At 40.8% G+C, this 15637-nt stretch overlaps 1 protein-coding gene across 1 annotated transcript in view; it reads right to left on the bottom strand.

The window, feature by feature from the left end:
• LOC139135180 (uncharacterized) overlaps positions 1 to 15637 on the bottom strand; it is a 110600-nt gene that overhangs the window by 91801 nt on the left and 3162 nt on the right. The window lies entirely within an intron of this gene.

Raw genomic sequence — 15637 nt, 5'->3', positions numbered from 1 at the left:
GTGTGCGATTTGTATCCATGGTGATCATTGGTCCTTGCCAGTCAACGACGCGCCCTATTTCTGCCTATTCTGCGCCTCGTTGTTTTGAGAATATGAAAATATGTATACAACTTGTCCACCGACGCTAGTTTAGGTAAACGTGCTGATCAGCAATGTATCGTCGTGACAACCGGAAAGTTCGGTGATCGCGTTCTTTAAAAATTGGCTTCATCGCGATAGAAAAAAAACTGTTGTTTTACAGACGAACAGTCAGATAATGGTTACCCGAATACGGTAAATTGGGTTCACTGTCGTTCATCGTAACTCTAATTGCGGACAAAGCATCTCTTATTTCAAACGATGCAGATTCAGGTTGCATGAAAATTTTACTTGATATTACTCTGAATTTCAAATGACGAGCAGAGATACAGGCCGGGCCAGATTTGCAATGCATCATCTCTGAATTATCTGCTTTCTGATTTGGGGAGAAAGGAGCTTCTTGTCTTTTAAGTAGGCATGATTAAACGGAAAACCGGATCGGACTATAGAAACTTAATCCATCGTATATATTGCTGAAGCTTTCAATTGGATATTTGCATCGGTGGTTACAGTTCCCCATCACAGTTACTAGTCTAGAACATTAGCAAAACAAAGCTTTAATTCCCAGCTTCTTGCCTTTATCACGAATCAATATCGGTAGGATGTTTGGTCGAGTGAGATGGACTGTCTTCAATCGATTTTCTCTTTATTCAGACTTAACGTCGTCTTGCTGCAGCTAAGCCACGACTTCGAGTTTAAAACGCGTGTCAAGCTCGGTGCATTTTGCCGTCACGCCGGAGAGCGTCCACAATATACATCACCTTTCGCTACGCGGCAAAATGTGAGAGTTCATACGCGCTGCTGCTGGTGGTCAATGATGCGGTGCAAGACATCGAGTTTGGGCTCCATTTAAGCAAAGACATATCGTTCTAATTTGTTAAACATTGATATCTGGGCAAAACTTCTCTGGACTCCGTACGTGAAATCTGTTTAGTTTGCGGATAGCGAAGCATTAGCACGTCAAATGCAATAATGAGAGGGTATACCGAGGATTAGTTTTATGTCCATCAAAAGGAGAGGGGTCCTAAAGGTTTCTTTGCTCATTTGCCTCGCTTCATCTCCAGAATGGAGAATGCGTTGGACGGTCCTTTGCGACACCAGGGCCGTAAGGGCAGCACGAAGCGACTGTCGAAGGAGAGAACTAAAGATCTAACTTTAAGATATGCGCATGTGTGTGCATAGCAACGACATCAACAGTCCATTAGGCCGTCCCGTTTACGCATGTAGAGGCACGCACTTGCGATTGGACGTTGTCGCCGCGTTCAAACCACTTCGTTAGCCTACTTCTCGTTAGGGCACAACTTTAAAATGGGGTTACTCAGCACTTGTCAGCAGAAATCAATAAACCTAAACGCTTAAAAAATTTACTTTCTACTTGGCGCAAACGCTAACGGTCCTCAGGCAAATGTTGAGCTCGCCAGTAATACTCTCCGCGATACTTTAAAAAGGGGCGCTCTCAAGCGATCAAGTGAGACATAAAATGTTAACATGACTGATTACGGTTGACGAGTGAGGCGACGCATTCTATGAATTGTTCGCCTGCCATCGAAATTACTTGTGCAATAATCCTGCCATTCAGTCGGTTGCATACCAGCTTCTGGTCCCGGTTAAATGTTGAGAAAGGCGCGCTGTTATCGAAAGCAACATTTACAATTTTGTTCGATTCGCGCGCAATAACATCGCAAGCAAATGTTTATGCGCCCCCTTTTCTACTACTTTGTAGAAGGAAGCTTCTTAAAGGGACACAGTCGTCGGAACTGCGCTCAAAAGTCGTATGGGTCCCATACGACCAATGTGAACACTTGAAAGTTAAAACATGTCTGTCATAATCTACATCGTATGATTAAAATGTTGCAGCTATGATGATGGTGTATCTAGATATCGTACACGAAATACATTGTTTGTAAACAAGAAACTCGCACAAGCGCAGTTCCGACGACTATATCTCTTTAAGTACAGGTGATTTGTATTCAAAATGACAAGCGGGGACGATGAGTTACAAAAAGATGTGAACAACCGTTCAATGGACGTATCAAACCGAATGATCTCTAGTTTGCAAAATCTGTGAGAGTATACACAAAGCGCCGCGAAACGTCGCGGTTTCAATCGTCTTCTTTTTTCATCTTTCCATGGACGCCAGCAGGTGCTTCATGATATCGTGCGACAATACAACAGTCACTTTTCACGGTCTTAGCTGAGGCTATCGAGAATCGGTTTTGTATTTTATGATTGTAATCGACCAAACATTGGTTTTACACGAATTATCAAGAGGACGGGCAATGACAGGATTAAGGTTTTTTTGCCCACAAGCTGTCATTATAAAACGCTGAATTTTTCATAATTTTTTTGCACAGGGGAAAATTGAAACTTGTCGATGCATAGGTAACATCGCTTGAGGTACGGTATCTTTATGATTGTCTCGTTGATAATAAAATCCGTATGCAAATTCTTATCTGCTTTGACGATAAGAAATATACTAATAATCTTATTGGTTTAGAGGGACACATCACAGACATGTTGACATCGCTATGACGCGACGAAAGAAATCGATCTTACTTTTCTGTCGCTGATTACGACGCACAGTATATCAGATGCTGTGAAGAGTGAGCTTGAGTGGGTATAAGTGTGGCTTCCCAAAGCAATAAATACGATGGATTGTTTGTGGGACGCGGAGGAGATCGTTGTAAGGTCTCACTTGGATGTGGTTTCAAACTGCCTGAAATGCGATATCAAGACAAGGGGTTGCACGGTGAGAGCAACGGATACAACGAGTTGTCGGGTATTCCAATACCTGACAGAATGCAAATTGTCGCATGGCACATGCATAATATATAGCCTGTCCTTCACAGCGCTTTGAACGCACCAGGAAAAGGTAAATTAAATCTCGTCAAAAGGGCACTACTGTAATTTTTATCGTATCATGAAGAAGAGAAATTGACATTCATTAGAAAGGTACTAATTTACTTGTAAGTTTTGACAACATTTTTTTTGCTCCCCCAGTGTACCGACAAATAAGTTTTTCTCATAATATACCATAGTCCTTCCGTAGACACAAAGTAGCATTCTTCAAAAAGTGAGATTGATTTATTTTGCGTCTTAGTGGTTTATTTTGCGTCTTAGTAGGCTAACGGCCGGAACTTTCCCGTCAGGCGCATACATTCATCATGTGTTGTATCCGCCGCTCGCGGACGTTGTTGCCCCTTATAAAAGGAAGTCTAGCCTGGGTATTAGGGCACCAATCGACGTGGTCTCCTCTTATGACGCCACGGTCATTTGTTCGGTTACAAAACATTAGTCTACTTCTCTGCTTATCTGTGGGTGTCTCACTAACACATAATCTTATTCGCCACACCTGGAAGAGGTCGGGTTATGGAGTTCTTTTCCCTTGAGCTAACAGAGATGCAGAGCAGCTTCCACGGAGTAGCTTCTTCACTTAAAAAGGTAGCAATACCAGATGTGGATAAAATGTGGGACGCACGGCGACTGCGTCGATCTTCGGAACTTAGTTTGCACGTTATTGTGGTTGCTGAAAATGCAAGATATACTGCTGTTTTGTCGTCAGCGGTTTGTGAGTGTCACTTTACGAGCTACGTGAGGTCCCAATCGCTCGCAAGTTGCAAATTTTTACTCCGTTACCTGGGGGCAACTGAGTGTGAAAATTCGCACCGTTGCACTGACAGCGCAAACCTTTTACGTCGCGGAGCAATACGCTCTCGCGTGTCTGTGTTTCTTGGAAACTGTCACCCAATAAAATGACACATCACCCACTTTGAGCTTCATGAAATATTCAAACATTGGGTGGCGTCGCTTGCAAACGGCGTGTGCCTGCAGCTGGTAGTGTGTTCCAGCGACAGTTACTTTACGACACTTTAGCAAGTTTCAAAGCACACCACCGACGTCGAATTGGCCTCCTCGTTTCGTCACGTTATGCGAGCATCAACGACCCCAGCGCGTCAATGAAGTGACCATAATGCTGCGCCGATGGACTTTCTTCGTGAAGTTCTTTTAGGCTATCTTTCTTCCCCGCGTATTCGTTCTCTTGCCTTCACGGCAAGTCAGTGCACATATCCCTGGAGCGAGGTCCAGGGACCTAAGTCGGTGCAACGAACCGTGCACTGCTCCGGGTTTCAGGCTCACTAATAATAACTAAATTATAAGTGTTAGTTCAGTTAGGAGTCTGTGAATGTTCAAGCATGATTTCAAATCAGATTACACAAACTGTTTAACGGCGGTTCTTTTCAACCTGACAAAATACTTGTCAGCGTTGTAAAATCTAATTAAGCAATGGTGGATGGCTTCTGAGCTTCAACATTAACGTTGCCTCATTTGACCTTTCTCAATAAGTTTTCTTTGTAGTGGCGTACTTGTGTGAACGTGTCTCCAAGCTGAAAACAGTGAAGCGAGCGGTTTAAAAGCGTTTTCAGATTCTGAAAAAGAACAATATCACGATATTTGCGAGTTCTGAAACTGGAGCAGGTCACTAACAAACTGTGAGTTATACTGGTTTCGGTTACATCATAAAGACTTGAGGTAGGTCTTCAATCGAAATATTTGAATGTATGAACACCCTTAGCTCTGTGTATTTATATAAATGTTGTTTGTTTCTTACTTTCCGCATTGATGAACCTGCGTTGGTTTTTCATGTGTTTACTGTAATTGAAATGTTTCGATTCTTTATGAATGGAAAATACTATGTTATCTCCATGTATGTCAGTGCCATCGAGCGGTGGAAAATAGTTGCGATCGAGTGCTTGAAATTCAAACCAAAGACACTCTCCTCATAGACGTATCGACAGTTCCACTTACATTGTTTTACCGAGGAAACACAATCTCGATACTATATGCCGGTAACTTGATCAGGGACACATCACCTCATTAGAACAAAGAGTACCATATGGTGACAACAATACAAGAATTTAAACATACACACAGTCGATATATGTGCGCCATTCCGCTCCGTGCCGCCTAAAAGTTGAACTCGTGACCATACCTTTTTGAAAGCGTTCAGATGTTTTAATGTAGTGACTATACGCGTATCGTGGGTACATGATGTCTATATACGCAACCAACTGCAGACAAACATGTTTAGCACGGTGCCTTGACGAAATGCTAAGTAAGTAACTAAGCAAGGTAAATGAAAAAAAATACGACTTTTATAGTCAATTATCAACTCCAAAGTGGTTCTTAAATCACTACAATTTTTTATCGACATTTGTCTTTCTCTATAACTAATGAACCTAAAAGAATCGAGCCCTTTAAAGTTCACTTCTACATTGCTCTGCAGTCGCTAAAAAAATTGAGATCAACAAACTTCTTCCCAAGAATATCTCACTATAGACATATTGCATATATATATATATATATATATATATATATATATATATATATATATATATATATATATATATCACTGCAAAAGACTTATTTACTGTAGTTCGGTTTAGTGTTAGGATCATAGCTTCGTGGCGACCGCGTTGCAGTCTCCGTCTAGAAACGAGGGTTTTGAGGTGTAAATACTGCCACATTTGGAAAGTCTTACCCTATCGACTTCCCCGTTCATTCGTAAGTATTTGCCACAGTGCCATTTACTTCTTGAAACTGGAATACGTTCACGTTATTGGGTCATCAAAGATTTGCATATATCCATATATGGTAAGAAAAGGCGTGTCAGCCATGTTTTCTGATTGGACGGTGGTAGCGCTGTACAGCATTTGCTTTCTGGACGTGACCAAGCCAGTGAAAGTCAGCGATTAGCTGCTATAGGGGAAGCTGATGAAATTTCTCTAATGCGCTGATTGCCCTCCCCCCCCCCCACCCAACCGGACTGTGTAAAGCAATGTCAACGTGCAACGAAAGGTCCAGTGATATGCACTTATGACATCTGCGACATAAAGTGTACATAACATCTCTAACGTTGAGCATATTTCTATTTCTATAATGTTATAGCACTGCATAGCAATAACTGCCTACGATTGTTTTATAGATCAGCTGGGTGATTGGTCGGACTCACTCAATACACAGGGGCGTGACCTTAGCTGACGATCGACAGTATACACTTGCTTACCATTCCCCGGCATCGAATAGAGATCCAAGCGGCAGACAGGACAACGGTACAATCCACACAGAGATATAAAATCGCCCTTAATTTGCTAAAAAAGACTTAAAATAGAAAACTTAAAATAGAAAAAAGGGTACAAATAGAAACTCGATACGAAACTCTGATAAAATATCGAATTAATGAAAAATTTACAGATCGACAGAATGTCCTCAGTACTGTATCCACTGTGAGCTGGTTGATCTACGTTCATCAGTCGGAGTGTAAGCATTAGAGTCAGTGTTAGAAACTAAACTTCAAATAATCAGGGCCAATGCGAAATAGTACTTCAGAGTGGCCAGTCGCAGTTACCTGTTCCTACATAAACCGTTATTAAATAGAGCATATTGCCGTTACATCCGGGCAATATGTTCTCACTGGAGATGAATATGCGCCACTGCGAAGATACCGTACACTTCCATTTTGTAAAGCCAGGTCGCATTCAATTCCTGAGCGTAAACAATCTACGTTTTTGCTATTAATCGACGCCAGGCTTTACAACAGCTTATGGCCACTTGTCATTAAACAACGGAGGGGGTGATTGACAAGAGCCAATCAAACAGCACTGGTCACGTGACCCCCCCCTGAGTCCCCCCTGGGAATACTTCCTCATCAGTGACACGCACGGTTTTCCTATGTGGGTTTTCCGTATGGCGCACGGCTTACCAGTGCACAGAAGTAATCAATGCTTTGTAAAACAAGAAGTGAAAATTTAACGACCCATCCCGCTCTGCTTTGTTTCACTGACGAGTCGAACAGAAGTTTTAATTACGCGCCCTGAAAGTAATTCCCCAAGTGAGGATCCCTTCTGGCCTTTGTCGCAGCCAAAATCAATGAAAGGTGACTGCCGGTTGGATGTCGTTGAATACTCAAAAGGCTCTAAAGTCAACTGTTTGGCGAGATGAAACGCAATGCACATCAATCAATCCACGACGTCCGATGTACAACGACAGTAATTCGGTTGTCTGATAATGATGTTACACCGTGAACTGTTGTACGTCCCGGAGAGACAATAAAATGCATCTAGAAAACTTGCGTGATCCTGTCGTATAATTACCAAGGCTCATCTGCTTCAGCTCATTAATGACAACCGTTATAAGAGTAGGTATTGTGCGTCCATGTTATCATGCTATTCTTTCTATGTGTCGTAATTTTCTGAGAGATGTCTACTAATTACTGACGATGGGAATTTCGTATACGTAGTTAATATTTTGCATAGCGCTGTGACTTACCTCTGCATAGCCAAAACGATGTATTCTATAAGGTCCTTCACGAAATGGGAAAATTTAATGGTTCGACTAAATTTATGCAATGCCCAATAAACCTTCATTTGAAAGTAAAAGAAACCAAAATTCATTTCCCTTTCAGACGCAATGTCTCTTGAATAGGGATGTTTTATACTTTCTCGAAGTTGTACCACTCTCTGAGCACTCGAGTTTTACCGAAGTGCACCGCCGTAATCTCGATTCATCTGACAATAACAAATGACCAAAACGGTGGGGGGGGGGGGGGGAGATTACAGACAAGTTACATACCGGGTAAGTACTTTGAACTGTTTCACTCCGATCACGCTGAAACAAAATTGCAAATATATTCTTTCAAAGAGGCAATGGAGGAAATGCAAATTAACAAGACTAGTAACTGTGTAATCTGACAAAGACAGCCTTCAAGTGGGTCTACTCTAATGCTGACATTATTGACTTCTGCGATCTGAAAGGTAAGACGAAAACACTTTACGATGTCGATTTTATACGAAGGAACCCGGAAAAAAACCTGCATTTTTTACTCGTCTGTCAGTTAAGGATTGGTAAGCTCCCATTCACAGCAATTTGACTAGACAGAGAAGAAGAGCACCGACTGCTGACGAATGACAGTGTAAAAGTATATCTCTCTTAGCAGGTTTCTTGTCTCGGATTGAGAGCTTAGAAACTAAAGTACTGCCCACACACACAGCCGACACCAAACTTTCTGGGCGACATTTCATAGGCGCTCTGAAACTGACATCACTGATCCTCAAGAGACAAAGCAGATGGAAAATCGCCAGCAATTATCGACATGGATTTGGTGCGCGATTAAACCGCACTCTCTGAAATTTTGCCGGATGGATTTCAGGGTATTGACACCGACGGCGGAGAAACAGTTCCTGTCAAAGATCTAGGCAGGTTTACTCAGTGAAGTGGTGAAGGTGGAAGGCTACCTCGTCAGTTATTTTGAAAATCTACTGAATCTACTGAATTTGAAACCAAAGACAAACTTTTCCTAAAACTGTAAGTAAGGAAACTTTAAGTCATTCTCTTTCAAAATAAAAAATAAAAAAAAAATCAGGGGTCACCTTGCAAAATCTGGAACCTGAGAAGCAAAATAACCTATTTACTGACATTTGAGATACAAAAGCATCGGGCCGCCGTCCCTGTGTTAACTCTATGAGGAAAAGTACAATTATCGATTAGAAAAAATAGAAAAAATAAAAAACAAAAAAATAAGCAGGTAAAAACTTTATTTACTCCAAGATCCTCAAAGTGAGCCCCACACGTGGTATACCGAACAAGTATAGGAAAGCTACTTTGACAGTCCGACTGTCTGTCCCCGAGGCGTATTCTATCTTCATATGAATTATAAAATGTATGTAACAACCATAAGCTGCACGATTTATGCTTACAGCACATTTTACTAGATGTACTTATGCGGCGGTGAAGTAACGAAAACAAATATACGCAAAGTTACTCAGTGACTTTCGTACAAATATGGGAATAATGAAATTTTGATGTTCTGAACAAATGCCATCTATTTGTGATAGGGTAATTTGAATATGTGATTTGTAAGTTACAATACCATGCCTTGTAAAAGCAGACTGCCATACCCATCGAGTCCTGTCATTTTTGTTCTGAAATTATGGTATTCCGTCACATTTTCTTGCTAATACTGCTGTTGTCATGGTTTGCAGGTACGAATAGCCCGTGTAACTTGACTTTCAGGCAATCTTATCATAGACAGTAGTCTCGCTTCTTCTGTCAGTGATATTATGTAAAATACCGCCCCCGGGGTGGACTCGAGTCGTTCACCACCTTACAACCATTCTCAACAGCAACGAGGATTCCTTGGAATACACCATGTGGGCCAAGAATGAGCCTCTGCAAAATTTCATCACACATTTCAGTGTCAGCTCTGCTGGATTATAGAGAACGAGCTCATCTGAGCGGTATGCGCATGTGCTATTTTTTTCTGGTGAAGGTCCGTGGATTGCTGTCAAACCTAAGCCCATTGGAAAATTGATGGAATTGGGGTTAAATCGTCCCTTTTGTCAAACAATATGGTGAAAAGATTACCGTGAAGGTAGTCTAGAGTCAAATTCGAGACAAGTATCGAGATACGACGCAGAACAAACTAATTCAGTGGTTAGTCTTATCTCTGGATCATGTTGACCTATGCAAACCATATATTTTAGTCGATGCTATCCAATGTATACTCTCTCAGTGCGGTACGCTGCTTTTGGACACGAAGTTTATTTGCCGTGTATGTATTTTTCATCATTGACAAATAGCGTGAAGTCAGACCCTACACTTTGATTCCATGATAACAGTGAAAAAGTACACATTCAGTCCTGACATGAGGCGATTCATCACGAGTAAAATCCGACATTTCTGAGATAAAGTGCCTTTATTGAACTGCCACGGAAAAGTTACCAAAGTTGCACCTAAGGCTATGCTTTGCCTGGCGTAGGTCTATCTGTTTTAAGGTAGTATGCGCCTCGAAAGTGAAAGACTTAAACTTTTCTCAAACTTTCCTGAAGGAATCTTTCAACCATTCTCTTTCAAAATCAAGAATAGAAATCGGGGGGTCACCGTGTAAAGTTCGGTACTAGAGAAACAAATAACCAAATATTTACGGACATTTAAAATTCAAAATGGCCGCCATCCCAGTGTTAACTCTATAGAGAAAAATAAAATTTTCGAATTTCGAAAAACTAAGCCGGTGAAAAGTTTTCTTATACCAAGAGCTTCAATTTGAACCCCAACAAGTGGTTTATCAGAACAGAATTGTGAACATTTGAGAGCTCGAATATCTGTCCCCGAGGCGCATTCTACCACATATGTAAAAATCATCCTTGGTGAACTTTCCCTTTAAGCAAAGGGTACACAAAAGTTACCACAGCACAGGATTTCGACGAATCACAGAAAGACTGAGAACTCAAGATAATGATTCAAACACATCGCTCTTTGTCATGATCGCAAGTTTAAAGCTACACAAACAAGGTTACAGAAATATATTTTTCTGAATGATATCACACAAATCTGACCAGGGAAAGGCGGCGTTTACTTTACACAATGATGTTACAGGTTTATGGTTTTTCCTTCCGACCTCTCGAAGTGAAATGCGCCACCTCCGTTCTTATGCAAGATCTAACAAACGACCCGTTCTGAAAATTATTACCTTACGCTAATTAACCTGCCTCATTTTATAAGTGACCTTCTTCCTTCCTCCGGGGAGAGGCTGGTGAACTGAACCTACGCAATAGATATTCCAAAGAGCGGGTCGTTTATGAGAATATTCATTTAAATTGCTACTTTCCCTGAGTGTCCTTGTCTCTGCCTTTTAGTATCTCTGCCTATCTATCTCTTTCGGTCTCTGTCTCACAGCCTCCGCATCTCTCTCACACATTCATTCGCATGTTTCCATCCAATAGCAATATCATCAGTTTCTCCGAGCAGGTTAGAGCCCTGAGAGTAAAAACCACCAACAGCCCTGGCTCCCTGTTGCCGATAGCAAGTCGTTGATAAGATTCGTCAAAGTCCCGTTGGGCAAAATACACCGTTGAAAGGAGATTGCTTTAGAATGACGTTCAACGCAGATACACTGAATATGACTCATATCGAATCCCGTATCATGCAACAGCTGTTGACGGTAAAAGGGAGATCTGAGCCCACAATTTGTAGCAGTATTTGAAGTCTCGCGATAAAAGTCAGTAGTCCACGGGGGGAAGAAACGAACTCTGGCTGGAAGCAGAGATAGCTTTAAATGCATTCGCTGGTAACTTAACATGAACAAAACACTCCCTGTTCTTCATGTTAAAGACACACGACTCGAGGTATCCATGCAAATTAAGCTGAGGTGACTCGCTGAGAACGGCAGGAGTCGAGAAACTGGATGTGTGTGCTCATGAAATCTGCTTTGGGTTTTGCGCTACACAGCTTTTAATTTTAGATCACTCACGCGGTATGAATGATGCCCCTCGAACCCTATATGATGAAACAATATGTTTGCAATTTCTCGAAGAATGATATTTTCATCAGCGCGTAAAGGTCACGCCGGCAGCCCATGCCATAACCTCGAGGATAAAATTAATATAGTCTGCATTTGAATCGCTAATACGTTATGAGCAGCTTAGTACGTACATCAGCGCGTTATTACATATTTTTTGAAAGCTTTCACCAAAGGTTACACAAGTTTATTATGAAAACGATCTCAGAGGTCTGCAATTCATCTCTAGGGTGAATTTTTTAAAAGTATTAGTGCCTATTGTTTGAATCAAGCCGTACGAATTATAGAATCACGGTCGGATCCAGTCGTTGTTTACAGTGAGAGACGAAACATAGTAGGACACACACTACACAGTCATGCAATTCGACTATGAAGCGGGAAATCGAAAATGGAGTTTGTAATGTAAAAAGGTCATTTTCTTAGAAGAGCCTGGCTGTTTCGGTTATTTGCCATTACCCCACGGAGAAAGATCTCTTCGACGGTGGCATGGCTAGTTAAAGCGGCAAACATACGTACAATCATGTATTTCACCATGTTGTCCTGAATTTATTCCGTTGGTATGCACTCTTTACCATAAATTTATCCGATGGAGTAGAATTTGCGGTCGGTAGTTTTGCTATGTTTATTTTTCACATTTTCAAATCGACGGCTTCGTCTCAACTACAAAAAAGTGAAGTAATAAGACAGCAAGATTACTGGTGACCCATTCGCTGCTTCAAGGCTAAACAATGCTAACATTAAGACAAAAAATAGTGATTTCGGGAACTGTAACGAAGAACAGGTGAAAATAACATGTAAATAGGCTAATCCAGTTTTCAGTGCCTTCAAATGGCGGGAAAACAGTGTCGGCAGATTAAGGGCGAATGAAACACACGGAAAAGCTTTATCACTTAGCGTAAGCCAGGAGAGTAAAAACCCTTGGGCGCCTTGACGCGAATGGCGTGGTATCTGACTTTGCGAAATCTCTTTACTTATCTAGCCACAAGCATGGGTTTATAACGAGCGCATAAGACAATATTAAAGTTAATATAATGAGGAAGGTCACGAAATATCAGGTCCACTGTGAACTGTTAATTACGCATGCCCAGAAGCAGAATCTGAGGATATTTTATGCTACGGTCAATAGGAAAGGATCCCTCTTGTTTTAGTTTATCATCATGAGCCGACAGAGGGATACATACTATTAGCCATGTCACGGGGAAACTAAAAGAGCTCCTATGTTCTGTTCGCTGACTTACATACTACTTTTTTTGGCATGGGAATACATCACTCATCGTTGATTGAAATCATCCGTTTGGGGTGAAAGGGAGTACAAATGAAAAGTGGTTTTTACAGGTGTATGCACAAAACCCATAGGACTCCCCCCACCTTTTGTTCACGCGTGTTAAACAAATATACGAAATCATGAACTCCCATGTTTAATATCCTCCTTTCATTCGCAGGAGAGAGAGGAGAGAGATACATAAAGTACAATTTCATATATATATATATATATATATATATATATATATATATATATATATATATATATATATATATATATATATATATATATATATATATATATATATATATATATATATATATATATGCATATATATGCATACGACGAATATGCAAGAAGATAATGGTTTCTGAAACAGCTACGAAGTAGAAAAACATTACTTTTCAATACTTAGATCGTTTTATTTAAATTTAGCCATTAAATATATACATGAACTATATATCGAGTCTTGTTAAGCAATTTGATATCGGGAAGTTTTTTAATAAATCTTGCCGTCGTATATTTTAAAAATGAGCGGAGCGTTAATCCTACATATCCTCTCAAGATTGGCTATTAAGCTGAATTGCTATGTTGACTACGACGAATTGGAGCCTGTAGGCGGCTATAACTGATTTGTCAAAAATAAGCACTCTGGGCGGATGACGTAGCGGTGTAGTGTAAGATGAAGTTGGATGTGTTTCTGGTGCAAACGAACGAACCAACAGCCATGCAGAAAATCGATTCCGCGAAAAAAATGAGCAGTATTTTTTGTTGCGCTTGATATGAATGGTGTTAGGTTTTACACTCGAGAAGATATTGAATATTCGATTCTGGAAAATAATGCTCCGGTGTTCGGACGCTTTAAGGGGATACAGTCGTCGGAACTGCTCTGAAAGGTCGTTTTGGACCCATACGACCAATGTAAACAATGTATCCGAGGTACGATGGTCATTGATGAAAGTTAAAACATGTCTGTCATAATCTACATCGTATAATTTAAATGTTCAAGTTGCAGCTATGATAATGAGGTGCATCTAGATATCGTGCACGAAATACATCGTTTGTAAACAAAGAAACTCACACAGGCGCAGTTCCGACGACCGTTTCCCTTTAAGTCTCATAAGTCTAAAATTTGCAACAGTACGGGTAGTGATATAGAAGACCATTTGATGGCGACGCTAACAGCGGCAAAGTCAGCTCGATATGCCCTCGGGGAACAGAAACAAGGTTTGAACAAACCTTGACCGCCACTGGGCATGTGCTCTGCGTGAAATATGTTAACCTCAAGCGTTTCAGTCGAGAGCCCCTTCCCGAAGAAGCCGGCCACAAGTCTACCACAGTGAGCCGTTTATTATATAACCCGACACGAAAATATTTACTTGTAAAGCTGTAGAAATGTGATGAGGGTCTTTTTTTGGAAAAAAATATCTTATTTATAGCGATTGACGCTAATATATGAATGCATGAAGAATTAATCATCTGAGAGATAATATCTGGGTATAAATGGCCATGCATCAGACTTTACACGTGTTATATGTGATGCGCAAGTAACTTGAGTATCTTCCTGGGTGATCACGACCCTAGTATTTCTGCTTACTCCGTTTAAAAGCGAATTTCACTGATGCAATCCGGTTAGCCGAGAAAATTTCATTTACTCAAACCTGACCTAGGCAACCCCAAGGTCTTCTGTACCACGGGCATATGTCTTTATTGAATGGCACACATTTTCCGCTTCAGCGTCCCGAAAACTCCGACTGATGGGGGATAAAATGTGCTTTACAAAACGTCAAAATGAGATGTAGCTCATATGTTGCTGAGGCTGAATGTTTTGGGGGTCGATTATTGCATTAACATCATTTCTGAAGCGGTTATAATATTCTGAGGTCGATTATCGCATTAGCAACGGGTGAAACAGGCGATGCGTTTTTATGTCTAACGTGCGAAGAGGCTCTTTTAAATATAGCGAGGTGATGTCTACAGAAATTGCTCCTGTACAAGGAGAGTATTTTGCATTCGTCATCACCATAAAAATAGCTAAGCAGGACCAGGTGTGAAAAATGTATTGGTAAGGAAACCGACAAAATTTAACTCCTTCCTACAGAAGGTCCTGCTTTTATAATGCAACACGTATGTAACTCCATTTGTTCGGCAAAGTCGATTAATGAGGGCGAATGGTTTTTTCGAAGAGTTGCACGACGAGAAATGATAACAACATAAGACGACAAAGGACCAAAATAGTAGAAAAACACTGAACAAACATTAACATACATGTTGTGATAAACACATATACATTAAAAAAGGTAATATACAACGCGGGTACTGAATACAAATTGTTCTACCTAGTGAGTTTAATGTAACGACTCGATTTCTGTCACTGTTTACGCACGACTGAGTGAGTCTTGCAAAATGCCATCCATGCAGGCTGTTATTTAACAGATATTCACCTCTCCGAGGTGGCCCCACCCTCAGCAGAAATGGTATAGTCCATACCGACTGTAGTGCGCAACAGAGATGTTGTTAGACGCGATGGAAAACGCGCAGCAAAATATTACCGGAGCGTGTAAAATCGGCTTTTTTGTAAACCAGGAGACTTGGTAAAGGTAAAACTCAGCTTTCAGTGAAATCACAAGTGTCCAATTAAACATTGTATTTACTCCAGTGCAGATCAAACAGACCTCTTCCCAGGTATGGATGAATCTTGTCAATGGGAAAATGATTCACAGTTCAAGATCACATTGTATAATGTCACATAACGGAGATACGGCGGTGGTACCGTTAAAAATAACTCAAACAGATTTATTGACACATATTTCGTATTTCGTTTATAACAAAGATAATCACTAGATATCTGCTTTCGGGGTATAAACGTAGATCCGATTTATTTTCATCGACTCATCAATAATTCAAACCTAATGCATTGATTTAAGATTGTACTGCCGGCC

Source organism: Ptychodera flava, chromosome 6 (genome assembly GCF_041260155.1).
Source record: "Ptychodera flava strain L36383 chromosome 6, AS_Pfla_20210202, whole genome shotgun sequence".
Lineage (NCBI taxonomy): Eukaryota > Metazoa > Hemichordata > Enteropneusta > Ptychoderidae > Ptychodera > Ptychodera flava.
This window is presented reverse-complemented; position numbering and strand designations above follow the sequence as displayed.